Below are 16,744 nucleotides of genomic sequence, written 5' to 3' on the forward strand. Positions count from 1 at the left end.
TAAATCACCTTTCGAATCATTTCTTTGAAGGATTATCAATATCCTCTGACATAAATTGTCTAACGAAAAGCGAACAAGCCTAGACAGACTGAAAAAAGAAAGCATTCATTGGTTAAGCTGAGTGAGCACCGTTGTATTCCAATGTGATAGGCCACACACCTTCCCGTTGAAGGTTTTATTCCTTCTTCATTACTATGAATTATTGTGAAATGGGTATCAATTCTTAATTACTCTTCCAAAAATCTAATACAAATTTTTGCTGTTGTTTCAAAAGAACAGATGTATTGCATTTCTGGTTTGTAGATTTCTAACCAGCTTGTAGGCATTTTTTTAGAATAGCTTAAGAGTCTGTGAGCAAGTTGCAGAATTAGAGTGTTTATTTATAGGTCAGGGGCCAAGAATGCAGGATGTGACTTGGGAAAGCTCTGAACACAACTTTACATGCAACAAAATGATCACTTATTTACTATCTAACTCAATGGAAAAGAGCCTTTTGTTTGAGCTTTGGAAAATATTCCCCAGTGTATTGTGCTTCTAAATGTGATGCATGATCCTCAATATTTTTTGTTCTTGAACAGTCTCTGAAAGCTATTCCAAATGTGGCATTCCTCAAGGAATATTTCTTGAATGTGCAAAAGTATTCTCGAATGTGTCAATGTGGCAGGCCACCTTTCTCATGCCTTACAGCTCCACCTAAAATATGCAATAAACACTCACGTAGGAGTGGAAGGGTCTTCAGATGGTTATATAACCATGCTGTAGAAATGGCCCTGCTCCTCATGGCTCACACACCACATTGAGAAAGGACATCATGTAAATAAACGTTTGTTTCTAGATGAGGGGAGTACGGGGACACATATTAATTTCATTTCTTCTTTCAGTTCCATCTGTAGTTAGAAAGTGTAATCTTTTTAATATGCTGGATGCAAAAAAAGAAAATTAATAAGAAAACATTTTAAAGAGGTAGTCTAATTTTCTATTTTAAAAGTTTATAATAGCAATTTGTTTGTAAAAACAGGCCTTAGCACATAGATGAGAACCAGCGCTTTTTGGAAAGCCTCATCTTTGTCCTGGGAGTTTAATCACCTTGAGCTCTTACCCAAATGATAAAGACCTAGCAGGTCTTTAAAAATGTAAATAATGTATAGTTTAAAGAAGGGTAAAAAAAAAATTTTAAAAACCATTTTTTTAAAAAACAAAAAAAACAGGTCAGATATGTTCTAGGTGTGTAACAAGGTTAAACATCTTTTAAAAATTCTAGTTAAAAACTTCATTAAATTCACTCTTCCAGCAAGGCTTAGCACAGAAGGTCTACTTTTCGACCAGGTTTCTTTTATGGAGACTATGAGCAGAATTATTCTAACGAAGCAACTGAGTCCCAAGGCAGTAAGGGGATGAGGTACAGTTCACTTCGATGACGGTATAACCACAGTGAATGACATAGCCGGGAAACTGTACAGCTCTGGACACGTGCTCCTCGTTTCTGTGGAGTGGAAAGGACCATAGAGCCCCACGCTATCACTACACAGACCTGGAGAAGGCTGTCTGCTTTGCAGGGCTGAGGGCGACCCGGTGGCTGTTAAACTTCTATCTGCATAAAGCGTATGGTAGCTCTAAACTCCTCATTTCAGCCTTCTCCCAGGCCATTCCCACCACCCTGGAAGCCTTCTGTTTCCACAACCTCTGCCTTGAAGACAAAAGGGTCTAGAAGGATTCCATGTGTATTTAGGCCTTGTCTAACCATCTGCCTTATGAGGTTCATCCATTTCTAAACCAAGGATTTAAATATGATTACTGTGCTTGGATTTACAAGAATGTACAATCAGCAGGTCCCCTTTTGCAGTAAAGGGCATTAATTGAAGGCCATACTCATTTTTTCCCTCAGGTCAGAGGCAGAGGGAGAATTTCAGTGACCAAATAGAGACCTCCTTGCATCAGTATTTTTTTTTTTAAGTTCATTTAATGATGATAATGGAGGGAGAAAGGAGTCAAGGATAATGCAGGCATGAAGAAAACCGAAAGAAAGATCCCACTGCTTGCTAAATTAATTCTTAGGCTGCCTGACTCCAGCCATCACCCACAGCTGTATTTAGCTGGCTAGAGAGGCTTCTCAGGATGTGTGAACTTCCATACAGGGACTATGATGTGATTTCAAATCAATAGTGTTCTCTGCCAGAGAAGCATTACTCAATCATAATTCCACGTTACCTGATAAACCAATATATAGAAATAGATATCACTTTGGTCAGTTCTGTGCATGTAGCTAACAAAATTGTGGCTCATTTCTGTTGTATAGTTTGCTATGATTTTCTAAGACATTTGTTCCTTATGGTCTTGAACATGGAATTCTATATTAATATTATAACTGTGTATTTTTTGCTGAAAAACAAATGTATGAAGTAAGAATAAATTATTTGTAAACATAGTGTTTAGGTCTATATTTGTATGCCTTCAGCAAACAATTCCTAAGTTAATAGTAAGTATATATAACACTAATACACATGATAAGAAGAAGCATCCTTTTAATAAAAATCAGCAGACAGAACGGAAGAATGTAAGTTTCTAATGGAAGTCCTGAAGAAGCACCCTTAGTATATTTTTACAATTGTATTTAAATGAAAAAGAAAATTCATGAGTTACTTTGAAACCGTGTCTTCTAAGAAAATACTTAAGCCCAGATAATGAAGCTTTTCCTTACTCTTCCCTATATTTAAAGGCACATGTTGCCCGTGGACTTCTGTGCAGTGCCACCTGTCCCAGAACCCTAGTGATATGTGTGAATTTGTGGTCTCTCTGTCCCAAATAATCCTAGCAAAGAAGATCCAGCTTCCGTTATTAAAGTCTGTGAGGTAACCTCAGGGAAGCCTAAGTGTAACCCAGAGGGAAGCCAGGATAAGAATAGAACCAACACAGGGCGCCTGGGTGGCTCAGTTGGTTAAGCGACTGCCTTCAGCTCAGATCATGATCCCAGGGTCCTGGGATCGAGTCCCGCATCGGGCTCCCTGCTCTGCGGGGAGCCTGCTTCTCCCTCTCCCATTCCCCCTGCTTGTGTTCCCTCTCTCGCTGTGTCTCTCTCTGTCAAATAAATAAATAAAATCTTAAAAAAAGAATAGAACCAACACATGGAATGGAGCTGAATAGAATAAATCACAAAGGGAGGCTTGATCAATCTGTGCCTGAAGCCTACACACTTTTGGACTTGTCCTTATGTGAGCCAAGAAATTCCCTTCATTTTACAACCTAGTTTGAGTGTTCATTGCTTATAATCAGAAGTATCTTAACTGATCCATAAGGTTTGGTAACCTTCCAGCCATCTATAATAGGATTTGCACAGCCCCCATCCCACCTTCACTCAGCCAGTCCCACATTTTAGGATCTGCATATTAGATATTTGAAAAACCTCATTTTTAAAGTATTGATTTCTATATTAGGGCCCAGTGCTGCCCTGTGACCTTCCTGGGTTGCCTAAGCCACTTTCTCTCCTGTTCTCCACTGCAGGTATTTCATATTTCTGACCTTCCCACCCCCTCTCACTCCTCAAATCTCCCATCCTACCATTTCCCATCTCTTCAGCAACCACACTATTATTACGCATTGTTCTCCTGTATGTTAACTACTTCTACTCAATAGGGTTCTTCCTACGAATGTTTTAAAATGTACCAGTAGTATCTCCCATCTTCTAAATAAAGTCACCCTCTACCCACTATGTCACACTCTAACAACCACCACCCTCTCTTCTCCTTCACAACCAGGCTTTTTGCAAGAGTGGTGTGCACCGTCTTTGTTTTCATACTTCCCACTCTCTCCTTCACCCGCTGCATTCGGCTTCATTAACCTCACTAGAATGGCTCTTACATGATTTCTGACAACCTCCTTCTTGACTTCCATTCACTTCCCCTGAAACTCTTCCCTTGGCCTCTGTGACCCCATACTCCCTGGATTCCCTCCTACCTCTCGGGCTACCGTTTAACAATTGCCTTTGCTGACTTCTCTTCCCCTGTTCATGGCCGAAGTCGACTTTCTCAAAGTGTGAGCCAGACCAGGGGCGCCTGGCTGGCTCAGTTGGAAGAACAAGTGACTCTTGACCTCAGGGTCATGAGTTCAAGCCCCACACGGGATGTAGAGATTACTTAAAAAAAAAAAAAAAAAAAAAGTGTGAGCCAGAATATCTACATTAGTATACTTTAAGGACTTGTCAGCGTCTTGATTCTGCCACTTCCTTTCAGCTGTCACAGCAGAGGTATAATTCTTGTTCTAGAAAGCTCAACCTTGAGCCTACTCCAATACTTCAGTGGATTTTTTTTTTTTTTAAGATTCTATTTATTTATTTGACAGAGACAGAGATAGCAAGAGCAGGAACACAAGCAGGGGGAGTGGGAGAGAGAGAAACAGGCTTCCTGCCAGGCAGGGAGCCTGATGTGGGACTCAATCCCAGGACCCTAGGATCATGACCTGAGCCAAAGGCAGACGCTTAACGACTGAGCCACCCAGGCACCCCTTCCAGTGGATTTTTAAGCCAACCAACACCTGTTAATAAATCCCCTTCAGCCCCAACTAGGTTGAGTGGATTCTGTTGTCTGCAACTGAGCCTTAACTGATACAGCAGGTAAACAGAAAAAGATGGTGATCAAAAATTCTGGCAATGGGAAGCCATAACTCTTTATTCCGCAAACCAATCATCGGCGGATAGTCTGTTGGGCTTCTGATCTTTTTTAACCTTTAATTTTCCTTGGAAAACAAAGCAGGTTCTGGATCAGGCGGCTTCTTCAGAGAGTTTGGTTCTATTTCAAAGCAAAAAAAGAAACATTAGGAAGAGAATTACCTAGAAATTTGTCTCCCCTTAATGTTGACTTAATATAGGTGGACGGAAACACAGCATGAATACTTAGAATTTATGTCAGGTGAAAGAAATCTAAAATAACAAGGCTCACCAACAATAAGTGGCATTCCCATATCACTGAAGTTTATATAACTTTCATATAGAGATTAAGACCCTGATAACTAAAAATCCACTAAAGACTACACAGAATTATAACACTGGGTAGTGTTATAGGAGACTGAGCCAGAACTTCAGCAGCTGCTTGGATTCCTCTTTCCCTGGACAAAGGTGCTTTAATGCACCCCCCTATTTCTTCCAGCAGTACCCTAAAGTTCCTTTTAGGTAGGACCCTTCCCACTCAACCTTGGTAGGACTGCTCTCCCTGGCGGAGGTAGGCATGTGACCCAAGGTAGGCTTGCAAGCACAGAGCTTCTCTAGATTCTGAAATTTCCATAGCTTGCCTGCAGATGTCTTCATGCAATTCTGAGAGCTATCCCATGGCCTTCAAAAAATTTTTTTAATTATCTTCTCCCTGTAAGTTAACCAGAAGGTTCCCATTTCTTGCAACTAAAGAGAATCAACTAAGGACTTCCAGTTTCTGGTCTGGCATATAAGGAGCTTAGAAGTTATCACTCTATCCTAACAACAATTAAAAAGCTGAATAAGCTAAAAAACCAACAACTCTTCTTAGATCCGTCAGAGAATTGTGGGTCCCAGGGCAAAATGCTGTCCTCAAAATTAGAGAGACACACAGGTGGATACAGAGAGTTACAACTTACTACATTGGGAACCCACAAGTAGAAACCTCTGCAGGAGCCAGTACTGGTTCCTTTTACCTGATATATCATGTCTGGCTTTCAATAAAAAATTACAAGACTACTAAAAGGCAAAACACATAGTTTAAAGAGACACAGCAAGCATCAAAACTAGTCTCCAATAAGGCAGGATGTTGGAAATATCCAACTGGAAGTTTTAAACAATGATGCTAACAGCTCTAATGGAAAAAGCAGACAACATGCAAGAACAGATGGGTAATTGTGGCCAAAGAGATGGAAATTCTACGGAAGAATAAAAGATAAATGCTAGAAATCAAAACCATTGTGACAGAAATGAAGAATACCCTGATGGACTCATTAGTAGACCAGACACAGCCAAGGAAAGAATCAATGAACTTGAGGATATATCAGTAGATGCTTCTAAAACTGAAAGACAAAGAGAAAAAAGACTGGAGGAAAAAAAAGTAGAATATGCAAGAACTGTGGGACATCTACCAAAGGTATAAAACATACATAATAGGAATAACAAGGAAAAGAAAGAGGAACAGAGCATATTGACTGACACACCACCCACTCAAAACTTATAACTTAAGGAAAGGACATGACTTTTGAATCATTTGTAAATAATTTCTTCCTCTCTCTGTCTTAGAAGACTCCTATCTGTTTCTGACTGCCAACATTTTTTTTTTTCAAGAGCAGAAGGAATTCCTTAAGAAAGGTGAGAATTTGGTGGCTCAGTTGCTTAAGCATCTGACTCTTGATTTTGGCTCAGATCATAATCTCAGGGTCTTGAGATCAAGCCTGTGTTGGGTTCTGTGCTCAGCAGGGAGTCTGCTGGAGATTTTCTCCCTCTGCCCCTCCCTCCCGCTCACGCAGTCTCTCTAAAATAAATAAATATATCTTAAAAAAAAAAAGTGGTGAGAATTTAAGAAATTTTATTATCTTTGCAATTTATAAGTACTTTCTAAAACCATAGGATTAACAAAAGAGATCTCATACCTGCCTGCCTGCATAATTTCCATTCTTTCCACCTTGCTTGAACCTATGTACTGTAAAAATATATGTGGAAAGCTGAGAGGTAGGCAGAAGGCATGTGAACATTTATCAGTACGAAATGTAATTTCCTAAGAGCTACCTTATTAATTCAAGATGACTTGAGTGGGTTTTTACTCCAGCTCTTAATTTAATGGTTCACTGTGTTAGCTCATCCTTACCCACTATAAATCTGTTTTGATGGTAATCTGTAAATATCAATTTAGAGTTCTTTCATATTCTAATTTTAGTTACACAGAAATGTAATAAAGTATAAAAAGAAATGAGTTTAAGGAAAAAATTTTCTAAAGATATACACATATAATACACCAACTATAAGTAGATGATGCTCATATCTTGCATATAAGGCAAGAAAGGCATTCATGTCCTCATTTCCATTGTTTTGAGTTGATTCTTTGGTTTTGACTTCGGCGTTTTCTTTTCGTCCCTTTCAGCTCTTAGAGAAAGGGGTCAGATATAAAAGATGGCAGATGTGAAATCCTGCCAGAAGTCCCTCATTTTGATCTCCGGTGTTACCTATTTCTTGCCTGGTCTGGCATATAAGGAGCTATGCCTATTTCTTGCCAAATGTGAAGTTTGTTCATTTACAGGTGCAAATTTATCACAGAAACACATAAAGGGATCCCCAACACATGGTATAGATCATGGTTCCTCCCTTCAGTTTTATTACACAGGTGGATCTGGCTAGAATGAATTTTAAAAATAAAAGTTAGAAGAAAAGGGGGATTTTTCTGAGCAGTACATGGCAATTCTACATTGTCTCCTGGCCTACTGCTTCATGGAATCATTTGAGTCCTGGGGCTATCATTTGCTTGGTTGTGGCAGAGGGAGCTGTCCTGGTGGATGAGTCACAGCTATCCTGTAAGTCAGATTGAAGTCTTCCTGAGCATAACAAAGTAGGGCTCGTTATATGGAACCCAGGATACCTTAAAAAATAAACCTTGCGGGCGCCTGGGTGGCTCAGATGGTTAAGCGTCTGCCTTCCGCTCAGGTCATGATCTCAGGGTCCTGGAATCGAGTCCCGCATCGGGTTCCCTGCTCAGTGCAGAACCTGCTTCTCCCTCTCCCTCTGCCACTCCCTCTGCTTGTGCTCTTCTGTCTATCTCTCTGTCAAATAAATAAATAAAATCTTTAAAAAAAATTAAAAAAAAAAAACCTTGCACTCGCTGTCCTTGCTGTCCATAAATAATTCTAACAAGACATATGTCAGGCCACAGTGTCACTCAGCTCCCTCCACAAGAGCTGGTGACTCTTCACAGCCCCTCCTAAGAAATCCCATCCTGAAAATGGGGGGCCACATCAGGAATAGCTGCTTAGGTGTTAGGGACATCTTAGCGTCCAGCCTGGTTCCTTGCGTAGACGCAGCCTGAAGTTCCTTACAACTGGGAAGAAAATGCTGGACCCCCAAGTTGGGGGTGAGGGCAGTGGGGATCCTGCCCACCCCCTCCAGAGAGTGGTATCTAAAGAGTGATGGACATACAGCACACACTCTCTTTCTCCCCCCACCCCCCACACCCAAACTCAAACTCCCTGGTCACTGCGAGAGGATGAGATGATTTTCCAAGCCGTAAAGGTCCCTAGAAAGTCCTCTTCCAGAACCGTGGAAGAGAGAGGGAGGGGATTCCTGCAGGAATCCTGGCAGGCCGGGCATGGGCTCCAGAATTCACTGAGCAGCCAGAGGGAGGCGTGTGTTTTCCCGCCACGGGCGTGGGCTAGCTCGCAAGGGGCAGGAGCTGGGAGGCCAGCGGGCAAGGTAGTGGCAGCGCTGTGCCACCCGAGGCTGGTGGGACGCCGGTTGGGGGGTGACGCCATCAGGGCGCAGGCGCGGCCGGGGGACTCACGCATCTCGGCACCTGGCTGCACCCAGGCCGGCCTGGCCCAGGGCAAGGCGCGGGTGGGAAGGCCCACAGGCCGGGTGGTGGGACCCAGGGAACGCGAGGCCCCAGGGTGACAGGAGACATCACCACGTGGTCCCGAGCCTATAGGTGCTCTAACTCCGGCCTCTCCTCGATTGCAGCTATTTGCCTCTTGCATCATCAGACCTCGGCTGGGTTTGACTTCCGGAGCCATTGTTCTCTAGTCTTGTCATGTTAGGAAGTTACTTGGCCCCTCGGGACCTCCATTTCCTCATCTGTAAAATGGGGTTGTAAATATCTCTTACAGTGGCGCGAGAATCCAGTGAATGAATCTACTTAAAGTTTTTTCGCTCAGTGCCCGGCACATGGTAACTGTTCAGTACATTTTAGCTAGTGCTGCATTAGCTAAACCATTAAGAACCCATAACACACCCAATCCATGAGGATCCTGAGGGCATGTGTGCATTCCGGGGAAAAAAGTGGAACTGATTTCACTTCCTTTCTAGATCAGTGCTATCCAATGGAAATATAATGCCAACTGCCTATGTAATCTTCTAGTATCCACATTAAAAGGGTAAAAAAAAAAAAAAATCAAGTGAAATTAATTTTAGTAATACATTTGATTTAGCCCACTCTATCCTAAATATTATCATTTCACCAGCCACATTTCCAGACCTTCAATTTCCTAAGTTCTGGGCAGCACGGCTCAGACTCCTTGTCACCATGTGGGTCTCAGCTCAAGTGTCACCACCACCTTTGAGCATCTAAGTAACCACCTTGGTCTCTTCCCTCCCCACCCCCCACACACATTCACCATACCTTGTTTATTGTTTCCTTCTCCCCACGAGAATCTAGGCTGTAAGACTGCAGAGATGGATCCTTATGCCTTGCATATTGCAGACACCCATTGAATACTTGTCGAATGTATGAATCAATGAACGAACAAATTCATAAATGACTGGATATGGTAATATTTACCTACTCTACAGACAGAACTATCCAATTTTGACTAAAAAGATCTCTCTGCAATGTGGAAATAATATTATATTTGAAGAATTCAAAGGATGCACAATACTCACAGGGGTATAAAACAGAATTCTACCATTTGACCATTATGGTGGCAATGGCAAGTGACTCAGCTACTGCCTTTATACCTAGGTTTATAAACTGCCTCTCCCAACTGTGATGGCGTAATTATCAGATGTTCTTCAATAGCCATTTATTTACTTTATGCATTATCTAAAATGTATACCAACTCGAAGATTTAAGATTTTTAAAAACAGTTTTAAAATGAAGATTAATATATAAAAATATTAAACTGAGTCCAAATGGTGAAGAGCCAGTTAACTATGGCTAGGTTAACCTTCACTAAAAAGAGAGTAACTGGCCTAGCGTAAGAGTATGTATATATCTCTGTTGGGACAATTCTACAATAGAGCTTTCTTGATAAAACTACATTTGGGCAATGGGTCAATAACAATAGTTAAGGGCGCCTGGGTGGCTCAGTCGTTAAGCGTCTGCCTTTGGCTCAGGTCATGATCCCAGGGTCCTGGGATCGAGCCCTGCATTGGGCTCCCTGCTCGGCGGGAGGCCTGCTTCTCCCTCTCCCACTCCCTCTGCTTGTGTTCCCTCTCTTGCTGTGTCTCTCTCTGTCAAATAAATAAAATCTTTAAAAAAAAATAACAGTAGTTAAAACCTTTTTCTGGACGGGCTACTCAATTAAGGCAATAATGTGTTTGTGGTACTGGTTCTAGTGGACTTATTCACTATTATAAAATGGTTAGTGAAATAGTGGTTTCCAAACCTGGCTGCCTAGTAGAATTACCTAGAGAGTTCTGCAAGCCAGCAGATTCCTAGGGCCTATCCTCAGAGATTCTAATTCAGACAATCTGTCAGGACTTGGAAACTGTTGTTAGAAAAGCTCTCTTGGTGTCTCCAGTAATGAGCTGGATCTGGGACACTCTGAAGCAGAATTGTCCAATTATCACCAGAGGCCGATTAACCAAGACACCAAAGAGGCTCAGTTTTCAAGGACATATCATGTGCATGAGTCCCTTCCAAAGCCCGGCATCTAATTTTGTTTGTCATTTTGCATTCTTTTTCTTAAACAAGACCCCCCAAATTATAAAGGAATCACTCCCACAAAACCTGGATCTGCTCCCGACCTTAAACTATGCTATAGTCAGAAAACTACAGCCACAGAGCAAATCCAACCCTCTGCCTATTTTTGTACAGCTCATAGCTAGGAATGGTTGCTACATTTTTTACTGCTTGGAAAAAATGAAAAGAATAATACTTCATGACACGTGAAAGTTACATGAAATTCAAATTTCGCTTTCTATAGGTAGTTACATTGGCTCCCAGCCATGCATGCTCATTCATTTACAAATTGTCTGTGACTGCCGCCATGGCAGAGTTGAGCAGCTGTTAGATTATGCGGCCTGCAAACCTCAAAAGTATTTATTAGAGGCCTTTTACAGAAAAAGGCCTTTGCCAAGCTTGACCTACACCATCAAGTGATAACATCATAAACACAACAGAATGCTGATTGAAATTAGTTACTTTATTTAATGTGAAAAGCATGTATGATGGGGGAATTGTTTAACATAAACAACTTACAAACACTCCCAACTGTAGAAGTGAGAAGTTTGTTTTATAAAAATCTAGAAGTGTCTAAATTCACATGTAAATAGCAAAGAACCATAGCATTTTTTTTTTAAGATTTTATTTATTTATTTGAGAGAGAGAGAGAGAGCACAAGAAGGGGGAGGGTGAGAGGGAGAAGCAGACTCCCCGCTGAGCAGGGAGCCCGATGCGGGACTCGATCCTGGGACTCCAGGATCATGACCCGAGCCGAAGGCAGTCGCTTAACCAACTGAGCCACCCAGGTGCCCAAGAACCAGAGCATCTTGTTCAATATCACTCAGAGTAAGCTATGTTTGGTCTATAGGTTAGGAGCAATGATTGGTGAGACCAAAGGCTTTGTGAGATGATTAAGGATAGAATGATTAGCAGTAAAACCCTTCCCAGGTAGGACATACAGGAAAAATCTGGCAGGATAGTTGCAAAAGATGTCTGCAGTTAGATTAACCATTAAGCATAAAATAAACATGTGTTCTGAGTTGTGGAAAAGTGTAGAGAAATGTTGCTAAAGTTGTACTTCAAAGTTTAGCTCTGAGGTGGGTTCCTAAACCAGTTAATCCAATACTTGAAACGAAGCTAAAAACTTTTGAACAATAATGACTAGGTGAATTGGGCAAGAACTGTGACAGATCATCGAATTCTGGTAGCAAAGCAGATCAAAACTACTGATTTGGCTGTCCCTCTGCATAGAAGTATGACAAGAAACTTAGGTAGAGCCGTGTGGGGGTCACTCTGAAGACCTGAGATGGAAAAGGGGAGTCTGTCAAAGGACAGCTAGAGTACCATCTGAGTTGTTGTGACTGCTGACCGGCCAGGGCCCATGAGTGTTGCAGATTTCTCAGTCAGGCAAACAGCAGGTAGAAAATTAGACCAAAGGGCAAATCAATTGGGAAGATTAGTCAGCAAAGATGTTATTAGGTTGGGAGGTTAATGATGAAGGCACAGCTTTTTTATCAGTCAGTTGACTTTAAAGATCTCATGATTGGATTATGTAAAAAAAAAAAAAAAAAAAAAAAGAACAAGAGATCTTCCTTAACTGACTCAGGGGCCCAAGACTTTGAAGATCCAAGTGGTCTGCTACTTCTGGTTCTGATGGAATTTTAGCTGTTTGAAGACCATTGGTTCTGTGTCTTTTGGAGAGATCACAGTCCTCTGTTCCAAAGACCAGCTGGGAATACTATCCCAACCATAGTCCAACATTTCCATTTTCATGATCAGAGAGGAGTCTTTAGAGCTGGCAGGTAAGAAGATTGTTGAGTCGATCTGAAGGGTGAGTGATTTACCAGGCAGACAGACATAGGGAAAAAAGAAATAAAGGAACATTGTGGAGCATCTGCTCTTTGCTAGCTGCTTTATATATGTTACTTCATTATCTCCACATCCCCTCAGTATATAATTATCATTGATTCCACTAAATGTCTGAAGAAACAGATGGTAAGTTTTGTAACAGGGGAAAACTTAGCATATCTGACTCCATATTGCTCCTATTGCCCTTGCTGCTGCGACCCATAGCTTAAATCTGCTTACAGCAAGATGTGCATAAACTGCTTTTTACCCCAAATCTACCTCACTCAAGGAGATAAGGAAATATGTACAGAAATGACTATGCTCTGTTTAAGATCAGGATCGACATGGCCAGATTCCTGTACCCAAAGATTAACTGACCAAGGTCAAAGAAGTTACCTGACTTTCCCGAGATGTCTACAGATAATCAGTCACCTTTTGACTCCAACCCCATTCTGCTTCTCCCTTTTGCTAACACAGAAGAAGCTTAAATTTCTTGCCAAGGGGAAATGGTTCTTTTTTTTTTTAAAGATTTTATTTACTTATTTGACAGAGAGATACACAGTGAGAGAGGGAACACAAGCAGGAGGAGAGGGAGAGGGAGAAGCAGGCCTCCCGCTGAGCAGGGAGCCCGATGCGGGGCTCAATCCCAGGACCCTGGGATCATGACCCGAGCCGAAGGCAGACGCTTAACCATCTGAGCCACCCAGGTGCCCCGGGGAAATGGTTCTTTAGGACGATAGTCCCCCCATCTCTTTGGCTTGCTGGCTTTCCAAATAAAGTTGGTTTCCTTACCCCAACATCTTGCCTCTCGACTTGTTGGCCTGTCCTATAGCAAGCAGAATGAGCTTGGACTCAGTTACAGTTTCATGCTTACAATCATCCAGCCAGTAATGGTAGAGTTGAAATTCAAACTCAGGTCTGACTGTCTGCTTGGCCCTGAGGTCCTCACTCCTTCCCACTCACCATCCTGCCCCCAGCAGGCCCTCCAAACAGAGAAAGCAACAAGCAGAAAAGCACATCATAAATATGGCTTGCCACTTTCAGTGACCACCAAGACATTTCTTTAAGTTTACCAGAGTTATAAAAACAGAACTAAACTAATACCCTTAATTAATTAGTAATACTGTCTCCAAGTTGGAAGGTCACATTACCCATTGTAGTCTTTCATAAAACAAATTGCCATGTTCTAAATCTAGGAAATGTCCTTCATTGGGTCTCTTTGAGATTTTACAGAATTTAAACCTGCAAACTGGCTGTAAAAATCGCCTCAGATGCTAATGCAAAGTTTTGCTGACCACAGATTACTACAGACTACAAAAACAGCCCTTTTGGCTCCTTGCTCCATCTGTGACTGGTTTCTCTGTCACCATATTTCAATTAGAAATGAGGTTGTAATTCTGTCTTCCCTCTGCATGGGGTTTCTTTACACAGGCCATTACAGTAATGAGTTACATGGTCTTCCCTCAGGTGATGGTCAGTGGTGAAAACACAGTCAGTAGATCATTAGAACAATTATTACAAGCTTCTTTAAAAATTGATTAAGGAACATGTGCTACCATTTAGAAGTCCTTCAGCAACTTATGTGATCAATTTGTAGATAATTTCTCTTCCTTCCAAAACTGCATCTTCAGATTTGTCAGAGCTTGAAGTATTTACATCCCCCCCGCCCCAATTACAAACTACTCAAAAGAGGCTCTAGGGAGACACTATGATCAAGTAATGCTGTCTTGAAGAATCCTGGTATTTAGTAGATTTCTTTTGTAAACCTAGGCCTCATCTCAGATTAAACAGAACAAATAGTAGCTAAATAGATGGCCTCTTTATTTTTTTAAAGATTTTATTTATTTATTTGAGACAGAGAGAGCACATGAGAGGGGGGAGGGTCAGAAGGAGGAGCAGACTCCCTGCAGAGCAGGTAGCCCGATGCAGGACTCGATCCCGGGACTCCAGGATCATGACCTGAGCCGAAGGCAGTTGCTTAACCAACTGAGCCACCCAGGCGCCCTAGATGGCCTCTTTAAATCTGTTTGCTTTACCACAGATGAACAAGACTTTCTTAATTTGTAGTTGAGAGCTCTCTTCCCAACTTAGAAGCAGAGGGAAAAGGAAGACCAACCACCAATCTAAACAGAGATTCTGTAATTATAGGATTTTAGGTTTGGAGTCACTTCACTTAATCTTTGCATGACCCAGAATTCAACCCAGAAGATTAAAAGAACAGCATTTTCAATTCTATTCATGAAAATGAAGGACTTGGCTAGAGTTAATAAAGCTGAGGAGAAAAAAATACAAGTTGTTAGTCAAAGCAACATAATCCTCACTCCAATGCAGAGTGGGGGAAAAAATTTAGTTGTACATGATTTCCATTGTAAGAGGTAATACTTTGGCATACAGACTTACAAAAGAGGACATAATATCCTGAGGGTGAATTACTCCATGTGGGAGAACCATATGAAGATTCCATTGTTGAAGCAACCGCTGAAGCTTATCAGATCTAAATAAAAGATTGATGGTGATTCTGAGCTTAAAATTTAATGCCCAGGCTAGCTACTAAATTTTACATTACAAGAATGTTGGTGGTACTGTTAAGTCAATAAAATCAATTATGCCCTCTTAGGGGATGGAGTTTATAAAATAAAAATTATTTACATATAGTGCTTTTTCAGAGGGCTTTGTTTACTTATTTCACTCACTGTCACTTGTCAAAATTTTCATTTTGATGGATTTAATGGGTAATATTTCACACATGCTTCATTAGAAATCCCATTCTTCTAAAAATGCCCTGTTTTCCCTAGAAATTACCGATAGACATGATCATTTCTACCTATAAACATGGCATATGGATTTGCAGAAGAATCTAATAACGTGATATACCCATATTCAAGAAAGCAATTCCCAACTTTTAATTTAACTGATCCTCTTCCTGGAAAAAGGAACTTCAAGACAGCTACATTGTACTGTGAAGAAATAATCAATATAATAATCATAGCTATGAGGCTGCTTTTTCTTTTTTTTTTTAAGATTTTATTTATTTGACAGAGACACAGCTGAGAGAGGGAACACAAGCAGGGGGAGTGGGAGAGGGAGAAGCAGGCTTCCCGAGGAGCAGGGAGCCTGATGTGGGGCCCGATCCCAGGACCCTGGGATCATGACCTGAGCCGAAGGCAGACGCTTAACAACTGAGCCACCCAGGTGCCCCTATGAGGCTGCTTTGTAAATAAATGGTAAGTGTCTGTTTATCCAACACCTTAGTTACTATGTAAGTCTTTTCCCAAAACCAGGTTACCAATTCACAGGAGCTTTATCTTCAGCTAAGCCCATCTCTCAAGTGAGTTAAAGGCTCGTGAGAGAAGGTAAGTGACCTTTCCTGGGTTTAAAGTGGGCTGTGAGATGAGGACCTGTGAAATGCCACTCAAAGGCAAGAGTCACAGTATTTTCCTCTGCATGATATCATTAGTGTCCCCACTGATCTCCCTTCCCCAACCTCTAGGAGGGAAAAAGCCATCTTACTAAATAAAGCAAATATAAGTACTGTAACAACATATGCCTCCAAATTGTGTTTGTGTAAAATTATAACATCAAGATTTTGATCATTTGGGCTGATCAGATACTTGGTGACATTTATAATCAAGAAATCAAAGATGACAGTGTGGGAAAAGTCACAAACGCTATCCTAAGTAATCATTTAAAACGTATTTCAAAATAAACTATGATATTAAGTTTATTAAGTCAGAATTAGAATGTGAGAAAGACAAATTTCCAGGTCAATAGTGAAATAATTTATTATTTTGTTTTCTTAACGGGGGGGATATATTTTAATCATTAGGGAGAAATCCTGTTTCCTATTCCTAAATATATTGGATTAATGTTATATGTGCATCCAGTTAGCTAGGAAGAAGGCCATTTTATTTTTATTTATTTATTTATTTATTTATTTGACAGAGAGATAGAGAGCACAAGTAAGCAGAGCGGCAGGCAGAGGGAGAAGCAGACTCTCTGCTGAGCAGGGAGCCCGATGCAGGACCCATCCCAGGACCCTGGCATCATGACCTGAGCCAAAGGCAGACGTTTAACCGACTACACCACCCAGGCACCCTGGAAGAAGGCCATTTTAAGGAACATTAATCATTTTAATTCAAGATAAAGATATAAAGAGCACTAATCAATTACATTTAAGTTCTGAAATCAAGAATTTACTCAAAAAAGGTTTTCTAGGTTTTCATCAGCTAATACAATTATTCTTTAAAGATGTTTCTAGTATCAGATTTAAGCTGTTTTTCTTTTCCCAGGTCACTTGCACCATTACCCCC

The sequence above is a fragment of the Mirounga angustirostris genome, unplaced genomic scaffold (genome assembly GCF_029215605.1).
Source record: "Mirounga angustirostris isolate CCGP_5_RB_7025 unplaced genomic scaffold, mMirAng1.0.hap1 SCAF_1, whole genome shotgun sequence".
Lineage (NCBI taxonomy): Eukaryota > Metazoa > Chordata > Mammalia > Carnivora > Phocidae > Mirounga > Mirounga angustirostris.